The sequence below is a fragment of the Pongo pygmaeus genome, chromosome 21, assembly GCF_028885625.2.
Source record: "Pongo pygmaeus isolate AG05252 chromosome 21, NHGRI_mPonPyg2-v2.0_pri, whole genome shotgun sequence".
NCBI classification, from domain to species: domain Eukaryota; kingdom Metazoa; phylum Chordata; class Mammalia; order Primates; family Hominidae; genus Pongo; species Pongo pygmaeus.
In genome coordinates this window covers 50,488,372-50,501,184 of record NC_072394.2, presented here as the reverse complement: position 1 = coordinate 50,501,184, position 12,813 = coordinate 50,488,372, and the positions used below count along the sequence as shown (strand labels likewise).

Here is a 12,813-nt window from a genome sequence, read left to right as displayed (position 1 = left end):
CAAGGTCCCTCACTTAGTCACCTCCGCAAAGTCCTGTTTATCACAACATGTAACATAGTCACAGATTCTGGGCGTGAGGACATGAATACCTTTAAGGGGCCATTATTTTGTCTACCACACATGGTGATGGTGGTAAATACGTTTTGGACGTTTAAATTCTAACTTATTTAGCTTGGCATTGACTCTGGACCCATCTGTCAGCCCAGCGCAAATGACTGCCTGACACACTCCTCTTTGGCTTTGGCCAGATGATCTCCTCAGCACCTCCTGCCAACCCACCCACCCCATTCCATCCTGTTTCAGGCTCACAGGTTCCCTCCAACACATACACATACACAAACGTCTCCTCCCTCTTTACTACCCCTATGAACCCTGTAAGATTCACCTCCTCCAGGAAGACTTCCCTAAGCATGAGAGCCCACGGGGATCAATTCCTCTCCTGATCCTTCAGTACCTCATAAACAAGTGCTCACTCAACACTTTCTCTCTGGTACATTTCTCCCTCATGGACCTGGCCAAATGCAGACTGTCCCTCTCAGCATCCACACTGGGCAATTCAGAGAAAGTTCCTTTGGAAGGTCCATCCTAAAGGTACAGCTCTCCTTTGGGCAGAAAGCCCCTTGAAGACAAGAAAAGAAACTCAAGCAGAAATAAGCAAAATGGATAATTATTGACCCGCATAACTTATGGGCAGTCTAGGATGGTGGTTCTTAGTGGAGGAAATTTCTCCCCAGGGACATTTGGCAACACCTGAAGACATCTTCGGTTGTCACAATGGGAGTGGCGGGTGGGAGGGTGGCATGCTACTGGCCTCTGGTGAGTAGAGGTCAGGGATGTTATTAAACATCTGGCAATGCTCAGGACAGTCTCTACAACAAAGAAATGCCCAGCTCAAACTGTCAATAGTCTCAAGGTTGAGAAAACCTGCCCTAAGGGTGACGGCTTCAGGCATGGCTGCATCCAGTCACTCAAATGATTGATGTCTACAAGGCTCTATTTTCCTGTGGAGTGGCTTCACAAACAAGAAGTTTCTGCTCTGTGGCCCTGCTTACACTCTCACAGAAACCAGTCCAATAAAAAGAGAGGTGTTCTTTCTAGTAAATCAAACCAAAGTCTAGTAAATCAAACCAAAGTTTCATTGGCCATCCAGGAATCACTCTGACCTAAGAGAATGAAGGTGGAGGTGGAGAGAGAGAATACACTGATTGTCCAGGCCTGGGGCATGAGACCAAATCTAGGGCTGGGGTCTTAGTAGAGTCAGCTCACACACGTGGATTGAAGAGGGGACGGGTCATTGCTGAGAATAAAATTAGGGCAGGGCAGTTAGAAGGAGGAATGAATATTGGATGGACAAGAGCAAAAGCTGCCCACCCCTACATGTTTATGAGTGAAAGAGAGAGGAGAAGAACTGGTTTATGGTTAATGTTAAACACACACCATGGAGAAAGAAAAGGATGAAATAAGAGACAAGGAAAGAATGCAAATGTGAGTTCATTGTACTGACCAGAAAGTACATGCAACTGAGGACCTGCAGGCATTTTATTTTTCTTTTCCCTTTTTCTCTTTTTACTTGGTTGGGAAAACAGCTATAAATATGTGCAACATGTAAATACCTTCCACATATTAAATGAGCACAAATGAACTGGTGCATGAGAAAATATTTTTGGAAAGTATGATACATTATACAAACAGAATGGAATGTGGAAATTATTGCTCCAAATGCTAGAGCTATTAAACACATATTTCCCTCAGGGTCCTGTTTCTGTAGAGTAATCATGTTTTATTTACCTGTATTTAAAGATTAAAGTTTCAATATGGCACCTTAATTCCTTAACAAAAAGAAAGAATGCATATCTTGGGGTAATGGGGACCAGCAGCTCCATGAATCAAAGCTTTCTGTGGCTCAATCTAGTTCAGAGTCTGAGTGATACATTTAATGTGCCTGCAAAAGCCTCTGGTAAACAGGGAGCAGCGTTACAGCCAGCAGAACCCAAGGGCTTGCCAGAGCTGATGGAGATTTAAGGGAGCAGGTTCGAGCTCCTCGTGAAGCAGAATGAGCGGAAGGCTCTCCCCATCTCCTGAGTGTCAGGCTGGACTCAAAGGGGAGAGAAAATTGTTTAAATGAAATAAAACACAGTCATTGCAATAAATTACTTTTTTTCCTTTTTTTCCTTTTCTTTTCTTTTTTTTTTTTTTTTTTTTTTTTTTGGCCACAGGTTCTTGTTCTGTCACCCACCCAGGCTGGATTATAGGGGCATGATCTTGATTCACTGCAGCCTCAACCTTCCAGGCTCAAGTGATCCTCCTGCCTCCCAAGTAGCTGGGATCACAGGCATGCACCACCACATCTGGCTGTGTGTGTGTGTGTGTGTGTGTGTGTGTGTGTGTGTGTGTGTGTGTGTAGAGATGAGGTCTCGCCACGTTGCACAGGCTGATCTCAAACTCCTGGGCTCAAGCAATCTGCCCACCTCTGCCTCCCAAAGTGCTGGGATTACAGGTGTCAGCCACCATGCCTGGCTCCCTTCTCTTTCTTTCTTTCTTTCTTTTTTTTTTTGAGACAGAGTCTTGCTCTCTCTCCCAGTCTGGAGTGCAGTGGCACAATCTCAGATCACTGCAAGCTCTGCCTCCCGGGTTCACGCCATTCTCCTGCCTCAGCCTCCCGAGTAGCTGGGACTACAGGTGCCCACCACCACGCCTGGCTAATTTTTTGTATTTTTAGTAGAGACGGGGTTTCACCGTGTTAGCCAGGATGGTCTCGATCTCCTGACTTCGTGATCCACCCGCCTCGGCCTCCCAAAGTGCTGGGATTACAGGCATGAGCCACCGTGCCAGGCCAACTCCCTTCTCTTTCTATCTCACCTCACAGTGTCCCTGCATCCCCATCTCTTAGCACTCTCCTGACTTCTTGGATACCCTGGCCTCATCTTTGATCCTCCTGATCTCTGGTCTTTACACTTGCTGTTCCCTCCACCTAGCATGCTGTTCCCTCAAATCACCCATGGCAGCCCCATCTTATCCTTCAGGACTCAGCCCACATGTCACCTCCTCAGAGAGGCCCTCCCAGACCACCCAAAATGAGACAGTAGCTCCACCCCCATGACTCTTTATCCCATCTCCCAATCTGTGTCCTTTATTCTGTTTTTCACAGTCTGAATGATGTTTATGTGTTGACCTGCATGCTGTCCATCCTCATAGACTGGAACTTCCTGCAAGTGTCATGAGATCAGACGGCTCTTACTCACTGCTGTGTCCTGGACACCAGCACAGAAGCCTGTGTTTAAAGGTGCTCCGTCAATATTTGTTAAGTGACTGGACAGATACAGAAGTGGACGGTTACACTGACAGTTTTTACAGGGGGACGTGTTGCTTTGCCTTTGACTTGTTCCATTGTTCTCGTATATAACGTGGGCCTGACCAGGAAGAAGTGGTGCCTGGACATGATGAAAAACTTTCACACGATCTGTCGGACAACAAGCCACGTAAGTACCCCTTCTCTATCCATTATTTTATACCTTCATGGATAAATCACGAGACCTCACGTGGGCGCAGGAAGTTTGAAATATATTTTTAAACAAATTGCTAATGTAGACAGCGATCCTAAAATATAGAGAGACATATAGATATTCACCTGAGCCCTGCACACTCTACGCATGACTTTGCACTCCATCCTTCGAGGAAGTCTGCAGCAAAGACGGCCCTTCAGAGCTGCGATGAATCGAGTCAAGGAGCTGGACCTTTAGACCCCTGTGTTTACTACCAGTCTTTGGAGACGGATGGACCGCAGGAAGGGTGACTGGGCAAAGCAGCTCCTGTCAGCCAGGGGCATTTTCTGGGGAGGGTCTCAGCTGTGAGCTCTCAGCAGGCAACCCCCGGGCAGTGGGGCATGCGTGCCTGCTCCTGAAAGGCGACGTGGGGGACACATCCCAGCATCTGGCCCAAGCCATGAGTCTTTCTTATCCGGGCCGTTGTGCAAAAGCTTCCCGACAGGCCTCCCTTCTTCCACTCTTGCCCTATTTACCTATTTTCCACACAGCAGCCAGAGGAAGGCTGTGAAACCCAGGTCAGGTCCTGTGCTTCCTCTGCTCAGAACCCTCCATGGCTCCCACGTACTCAGAGTAAAACCCCGAGCTTCATGATAACCATGAGGCCCGCAGCTTCTGTCCCCAAGGCTTCTCTGACCTCACCTCCCGCTGCTCCTCTCCTCACTCAGCCGCAGCTGTGGCTCCCTCCCCGGTTTTCCTGGAACATGCCAGCACACCTGTTGCCGGCTTTGTACTCACTGTTCTTTTGCCTGGAAGGCTCCACCCTCGATGTCATCCTGGCCCACAGCCTCAGCTCCTCCGGTCTTGGCTCAAATGGTGGCTTCTCAGCAGGGTCTTCCCTTACCATCCTATTGAAAATCAACAACCACCTTCTGTAGAGGGCTGAACAGGGGCCCCCCATATGTGTCCACATTCAAACCCCTGGGACCTGTGTGTATGTCTATTGCAAAGGGGCTTTGCTGATGTAGTTAAGTGAAGGATCTTGAGATAGAAAGATGACTCTAGATGACCTGGGTGGGCCCAGTGTAATCACAGGGGTCCTTATAAGAGGAGGGCCAGAGGGTCTGAGTCAGAGGAGCTGTATGACAGGGTAGAGACTGGAATCATGTGCTTGAGGATGGAGGAAGGGGCTACAAGCCCAGGAATATGAGGAGCTTAAAAGAAAATACAGGCCGGGTGCAGTGGCTCATGCCTATAATCCCAGCACTTAGGGAGGCCGAGGCAGGCAGATCACCCGAAGTCAGGAGTTTGAGACCAGCCTGGCCAACTTATACCGAAACCCATCTCTACTAAAAAATACAAAAATTAGCTGGGCGTAGTGGTGCATGCCAATAGTCCCAGCTACTTGAGAAGCTGAGGCAGGAGAATCGCTTGAACCCAGAAGGCAGAGGTTGCAGTGAGCTGAGATCACACCCCTGCACTCCAGCCTGGGTGACACAGCAAGTCTGCCTCAAAAGAAAGAGAGAAAGAGAGAGAGAGAAAAGAAAATGAGAGACAGAGAGAGGAAAGAAAAGAAAGAAAGAAAGAAAGAAGGAAGGAAGGAAGGAAGGAAGGAAAGAAAGGAAGAAAGAGACAGAAAGAGAGAGAAGGAAGGAAGAGAAAGAAAAAGAAAGAAAGAAGAAAGAAAGAAAGAAAGAAAGAAAGAAAAGAAAAGAAAAGAAAAGAGAAAAGAAAAGAAAAAAAAATACAGACACTTGAAAACACAAAGAATCCTGCCCTCAGTGCTTCCAACAGGAGCCAGCCCTGCTGACACCTTGACTTAGCCCAGTAAAACCAACGGCAGACTCCTGACCTCAAGAGCTAGGAGAGAGTCCATCCGTGTTGTTTGAAGCTATCAAGTTGGTGGTGATTTGTCACAGCAACCACAGGAAGCTAACACACCCTCCCACATACCTGGGGCTTCCTATCCCCAAGCCTGCTGAATGTCTCCCCGTAGCATGGATTAGCAGCTGACATGCATACCTTTCACTGATTTGTTTATCCCTCTCCACTTATTGAATGTCTACTCCATAAAAGCAGGAATTTTGTTGTTGCAAGATCCCCTACATCTAACATAGTGCCTGGCAGATAGCAGGTGCTCAGCAAACATCCTCTGCAATGCTGCACTGAGTCCTAAGGAGGGAGAAGGAGCAGATCCTGGGATGAGCCAGGGGACAGAGCTCCCAGCAGAGGCAGCAGCAAGGGTAGAGTCTGAGTCACAGTCAATCCCATCCCTCTAGATGGCTGCTGTAGGACCTAATGGATAAACTTCCTCCTAGCCCTGCCTCCACAGAGAAGTCCCTTCAACTGAAGCCATGGAAGCTGAGGACTCACTTAAGAGCCCCTACAGTGAGAGATTAAGAGCATAGACCCTGAAGCCAGGCTGCCTAGGTTCAAATCTCAGCTCTGCCACCCACTAGCTGAGTGATTCTGGGCTAGTTAATTAACCTCTCTGTGCCAATTTCCTCATCTACAGAATAAGGATAATGATAGTGCCCATCTCGTAGGGCTATTGTGAGGATTGAAATAGCTAATGCATTTAGCACAGTGCCTGGCACACAGTACACATGGTCTGCTGTTCTTATTTGGGTGGAAAAGTCCAGCAAGTTGCAAAGATTGCTAAAAAGCAATGAGAGTATACCAGGGTGTCTAAACTGACAAGCAAAGGGTGTGATTAAAAGACAAGCCAGGTTGGCAGCAGAACATTCGCTTTCCTTGGCCTGGGCCACAGACAAGGAATTGAAAGGTAGCCTGGCAACGCTTCGAGAAAAATCAGTCACCCCTGTTGCCTGCCTGCCCCTGCCCATCCCATTTAACCTGCACTCTCCCGCCTCCTACCCTACCCCTAAAGGGATCCTGGAGCCTCCTGTTGCACAGGCCGGGCTGTGACATGCACAACACATCCCAGCCCATCTGCCCAGACACAGCCCCGTGAAGAGAGGGCCGAATGCAGAGCCAGGGCTGTGTTGACCGCAGAAGGGATGGAAGAAAATAGATGGGGTGGGGTCTGCACAGTGGGGGTTGGTGCGTCGTGTGGGTCTCACATGTGGCTTCCCTCCAACAAGCCCCCTGCAATCCCCGCCAGATGTAAGGAGGGAGGGGTGAAAGTGGGGTTTCCCCCAGAGGCAGCAGAGCTGGGGAGGGGCCCGGGCTGTAGGGACCTGTGTACAGGGCATGAGATGTCACCGGGGGCTTCCTACATGAGACGCAGTGAGTCATCAGGGTGCAGGGTGGAGGCTCTGAAGGAAGAGCCCACGGGAATATGGGAAAGAGGTGACATGAGGATCCATCAGCCACCACCCCAGTCCTTCCCTCCTCTGTCGAGGAGCAGGGCCGGGGCCCAGGAGACAGGGTGAGCTTTCTGCAGGAGGGACACCAGCCCTGAGAAGAACCCGGGTTGTCATAGCCACACAGGACACTGCAAGCCAGGAGCAGTGACCACACCCATAGAGCAGGGGTATCAGAAGGGGGCGGAAACAGGCTTGTCATCCGAGGGCTGTGAGCATGTGTTTGTGGTGACCAAGGGGAAAGAAAGCAAGTGATGGAGACGCCTTCTCGTCAGCAGTAATTCCCTCTGCAGGTCTCCAGGGACAGTGGGTCTGGGTGGCGGGAACACTGGAGGGCTGTCATGAGTGCCACATCAGGATGTCCCCTTCTGCCCTGAGCAGCAGGCAGTCCCCTCCAGGATTCCACATCAACAGCCTCTGGCCCGAGGGCTTCCCAGTGCCTCCCTTTCTCTGTTTTGTGTGACTTGGGCAGGCACTGGCACCTATATCTGTGCACTCTTGGCCCCTGGTGGGTGTGACCTGGGCCCTCCCATCAGACACGCTTCAATCCCGTCCCACACAGCCCAAGGCCTGGCCCTGGCACCTCATGCACAGACTCAGATGACACACTCGGGATCCGGGCACTAAGAGGCTGCACGTGGCCTCATCCCAGTGTCTTAGAGGGAAATGAGGCTTGAATTTCTCCTGGGACACTGGACACCCCGCATCTCACGGCGCTGAATAAAAGGATGCTTGGCGCTGCATCCTCCCTGCAATAACCATCATTTAATAAGGCCAGAAGAAGTGGAGAAGGCGCAGCTGATGGGGCAGCCATGTGTTCAAAAGCAGCCCCCACCCACACACAAGCAGCTCTCAGAGGTACCAAGGCAACTCCAACCAGCAGGTAAAACAGGTGGTTGGAATGTGCAGAGCCAGCCTAGATCGCAGCCTGGATCACAATTTGCAAGAAAGAACTTGCCTGTTTAAGCAGCTGCCATGAGTCCTGGCAGCTTGGCAGTTTCTCCTGGAGGTTGTTCTCAGAGCCAGACCGGGGGTGGGGGTTCCCCTTGGCCTCTGTGGGCCCCCACAGTCTGCACCGAGCTTGGAGTCACCAGGCTGATTTCACAGATGTTTACGAAGCCTGCAGGAGACCATAGCTTAGTGTGTCCCCTGCTAATTAAATGACAATGGCCAGTTGTTCCCCATCAGAGATTACAAAGGATGATTGCTTGGGTCCCCAGGGAGCGGATGGGAGCATATCAGATGCCAAAACCTGGTGCCTGCCACCTGGCATTCTTTGGAAGTGACCCTTTGAGGAGCATTGGCCATTATCGGGGAGATGGGTATTGGGGAGCCTCCCTCCCAGCTCTGGGGGATCAACTCTGCCCACATAGGAAAGGAGGACGATGTCCTGAAACTATGCCTGTCCTTGCCCAAGGAGGGTTGGTGGCTTTGCAGGGGGATATGTGAATGCCTGCAGACCTGGAGGTCAGGGGACCCATGCAGGGCTGGAAGAGGGGGTCTCGGCCACAGGACCAGCCCTGCTTCAGCCAGTGAAGCCATGTGTGGAAATATGGCTCAGCATTGCTCAACCTTCCAGCAGCCAGGACACCCTGGGTTTGAGTCCCTGCTACAGATAAAAGAACCGAATCCGACCATTTGTCTCAGCCTCTGCCTCTCTCCCCAGCCTCTCCACCCACCATGTTCAAGGAAGGCAGAGCCCAGAACCTGTCATGTGGGGCCTTGGGCTTTCCACGGCCTGATCAGTGCTAGTCTCTGGGGAGCACTTTGGGGGACACATTCAGATTCTCTCGAATGCCTCATACCTGGACTGCAATCCCCCATTCCACCAGCGATTTCAGGACCGTGTGGGAAATTTCATCAAATCTGCAAGTGTGTTGTTTCTCCTTTTATCCCCATTCTATCTGTGAGATGCTCTAGAATTCACCAGATGTAATATATCTTTGGGATGAATATTCTATGTTAAGTCCTTTGAAAGCAATCAACAACTGTAATCCTATTACTATTGGCTGTATCTTTCATGCTCTTTTGCCCCAAACCTCATCCTACCTGTGTGCCAAGCTCACCACATACACACACACACACACCACAGCAGATGCCAATTTTGTGCCTCGCTGCCTCACATAAGATGGGAGCACTGAGTAGTGAACAGCTGATCTGCATGAATTAACGTGGGAGTCATGCGGGCCCTGAAGCTTTCACACTCACAAACCGGTGTCGGGATGGGTTGTCATGGAGATCAGGTGGAGGGACACCAGGACTTCCCCCAGGACTCTGGGCCTCCGCTGATGAGCAGGTAACATGGGGATCTGGGGGAGGCACAGGCACGAACTACATATTAAATACACCTGACTCACTGTGTCTGTGAGTGCGTGGGAGTGTGTGGGTGTGGGAGAGTGCATGTAGGATTGAGCATGTGTGTGAGTGGACATATAAGTATGTCTATGTGTGTTAGTGTGTGCATATGAGTGTGTCTGTGTGAGTGTGTATGTATCAGTGTGCATATATGCGTGGGCATTGTATGCATGCATGTGCACGAATGTATATGTATGAGTGTATCTGTGTGTGAGCATGTGGATGCATGAGTGTGTGTGTGCATGTGTATCTGTGTGTGCATACGTGTAAGGATGTTAGTTTGCATGCACATGTGTCCAGATCCCACATGGGATGAAAATTCAATGGCTCCGAAGATCTGTTGGACACATTTCAGATCCTAACAGAGCTCTTAAGCTCCAAGGGGTCATTGAAGGGACAATGAGTGTTTCTGAGTCCAGGCGGCGCTGACTCAGCAATGCAGGAAGGCAGCTCCTAGAGCTTCAGAAATAACCCCTCACCCCCTTTCTCTCCCTCCCAGTCACCCACCCCTCCCCACATCCCTTCCTCTCCCCCTCTCTGTTTGCCTTCCGTGCCTCTCCCTTTCCCGGTCTCATTTCTCGCATGTTCATCACTTCATCCAGCAGTTCATTTCCCCTCCACCCCTCAGCATGGACTGTGGGATGAGAGAGCCACAGCTTTATCCCTGACGTAACCAAAACTCTTGGCACCAGCTTAGACCTGTTTCTCAGTCTTATAAACGGGTCTCAAATCAGGGAAATGTAAGGTTCTGAGGAAAATTATCACCACAAGGTGACTCCCCTTTTTGTTACCATAAGACGCTGAGACAGATTCTCTGATGTTTTTAGTGCAACCCACCGTAAGAAACACATTGCAAACTGCCACCCAGCACACACACGCACATCCATTTATACAGAAACGCAATACGTTTCCCCAAACGACACTCACCCTCGCTGCACACAATGCGCTCTGATGTCTCCTGACCTAGTCTATTCCTGTCTATTGCAGATTTTCAACCCCGGGCTCGACCTTCTAAATTGATTTCAAGACCCACTAATGCATCACAGCCTGCGATTTGATAAACTCCACGCTAAGACACATCCCGTTGTGAGGTGTTCGACCCAGAGGCCATTTATCCTGCAGCGAGCGGGGGCAGGATTCACCCTGAGGCGTGCCTCCTCCTTCTCAGTCGGGCAGGGAGGAGGGGGCTCTGTGCCATGGGACCTGCGGAGGTCCTGGTCTCAGAGTTCGTGCCCTGTAGCTGCTGTGCGTTCAGTAGCTGGCAGGGCGAGAGGGTTGGTGCGGGAGGCGTCACTCCGACAGACACACAGCACCCGGCAGAACCCTGGCCTGAAGCCGCTAAGCCCTGGGGTCTCCTGAGCCCACCTGGGAGGAGGCCCTGGGGGACAGCTGTGGGGAACAGGGACTCCTAATGCACAAAACAGGCCATGAGCTGGGCAAGCTGCTCCTTCCCATAACTGCAGACACTTCTTCTCACCCACCTAGGACCAGCTCCTGGGAGTTTGCAGACAATCCTGGGCCCAGAGAAGCAGGCAGATGCGGCTGCTGGTAGCACTAATATGGGTTGTGAATATCATCCTGTGGTTATTACTTTACTTACGTCACCTGCCAATACACTCGATCCTGCACGTGTCCCCTCACTTCACGCTCACGGGGTTTGCATGATGGGACGACGCTCGCAGCAGGTGATGAGGGTGATAAATGGCACCGGACATTCCTGGAGCACCTGTTGGCGCCCAGGGCGGGGCTTAGTGCTCCATTTGAGTCTGTAGTCTTTACTCTGCAATAGCAGCTCTGTGAACCCAGGTAACTGGTTTAACCTTTCTGTGCCTCTTCTTTCTCAACTCTAAAGGAGGATAATAAAGTCCCTGCTCCCAAGCAATCAAAGATGTGTAAGAAGGTCCTGGCACATGGCAGGCAGGCAGTATACATGGTTGGGATTAACCCCACCATACAGATGAGGAAACTGAGGCTCAGAGGCACTGGACTGGCAGGAAGTGGGACCTGCACCCAGGCTGGTCTGACGCTGAGCTCTTTGGCCTCTCTCCTTTATGGCTGCCTTCAGAAGGGACAGAGCAGACGGCCACCCCCTCACACGCACACAGGGGCTGACCATCCAAGGACCCCAATCACCTGGCTGAGAGCATCCCTGCTCCCACGGGGACACTGACCGCTCCGAGTGCCCGGCATTCAGGCCTCGAGCCACCCACTCCGCACAGCACGGGGCCTCCTTGGAACGCGTCCCTCCCCAGAGGCTGTTTCTCTGCAGGATGGCGCTGCTGCTGTGGGAGGACCCCTCCTCCCTCCTTCATGACTACCTGCCCTCACCTGGCTCGTCTCTTGGTAGACGCTGTCCCACGCGTCTCTGTCATTTGCATGCCACCGTGGTGACCGTCTTCCTGGCCGCGGGTGTGACAGGGCCTTTTAGTTTCTGACACATTCACAGCGCGGTTTCACCTGATTTCACTTACAAAGGCAGGTTTCCCTTCCCAGCCTCACCTGCGGGTGGTCTCAGTGGAGTTCAAGAGGCTGTGGGCTGGGAGGAGGGGCAGCAAAGAACCCCAGCCCACCCCAAGCCGGAGGTGGCAGGGTCCATCCGGCCATCTGGAGACAGCCGAGGCCCTTGGCCACTGCAGTTCTCCCCACTGAGCCTGGGCCCCCACCCCCACTCTACACTGGAACAGATGCTGGAGGGGCAAACCCCAAATACCCTCCCTAACCAGAAACTGAAATACCAAAATCCACCAGATCGCAGCCCGGCCTGGCCAGATAGTCTGACTTTCCAACGAAGTCGAAAATACAGATTTTTAGAATTAAAATGTAAATGTTGGCAACTAATTCAAATTCAATTGTGTGGTTTTTTTTGTTTTTTATTTTTTTGCATGGAGGGCTTTCTAGTGAAAACCAGACCCCACCTGGGAACAGGTCCTGGGGGGACGGCTGTGGGAGAAGGGGACCCCTTCCCCGAAATGCAAAGAACAGGCCACGAGCTGGGCACAGATGCCTCTTCCCGAGGCAACCTGGGAGTGACAACCGGAAAACGTGCTAGACAAATTCTGAAAGAGCTGTAACACCTTACATTATTTTAAAAGTCCCCAGGTTTAGTTAATCCCAGACCCTTTACAGCTTTTTCCTTCTGACTGGTGAGGCCTCAGCTCAAATGTCACTTCCTCAGAGAGGACCTCCCCCATGGCCCTATTTAAGTAGCCCCCACCAGAGTCTCAGTCAGCGACACGCACCCTTCATTTCCTTCTTGGCGCTGATCCCTACCTGCAAGTGCCTCATCATTTGTGGTCGACATCTGCACTGTCTGTCTCCACCAGCACTTAGGCTCCATGAGGACAGAGGCACGTCGCCTCGTGCCCTGGTGAATCCCAAATCCCCGCCCTGAGCGCAGTGCCTGGCACAGAACAGACACAGGCAACGAGTGCTGCTGAAAGTTCCCCGTGGAGCCAGTGGTGATCTGTCCAGGCTGTACAGCCCTCCCCCTAAACGTGTTCAGAGATGGGGACACTGGGGCCATCCTCGTTGCTCCACTCCTGGTGAAGAGCCCTCAGACCCATAAGATGGGTTTGTCCATATCACCTTCTCAGGTGAGCCTCATACATAAGCAGGTTCAGTGGGTTAACCAAGCCTACGTCTCTAACCCA

At 51.4% G+C, this 12,813-nt stretch overlaps 1 non-coding gene across 1 annotated transcript; it reads right to left on the bottom strand.

Annotated features, from left to right (window-relative positions):
- Positions 1-12,174: 12,174 nt before the first annotated feature.
- Positions 12,175-12,239, bottom strand: LOC129022174 (U7 small nuclear RNA). Its single transcript, XR_008496263.1, has one exon. It is a non-coding gene; the product is annotated as a U7 small nuclear RNA (small nuclear RNA).
- Positions 12,240-12,813: the final 574 nt, after the last annotated feature.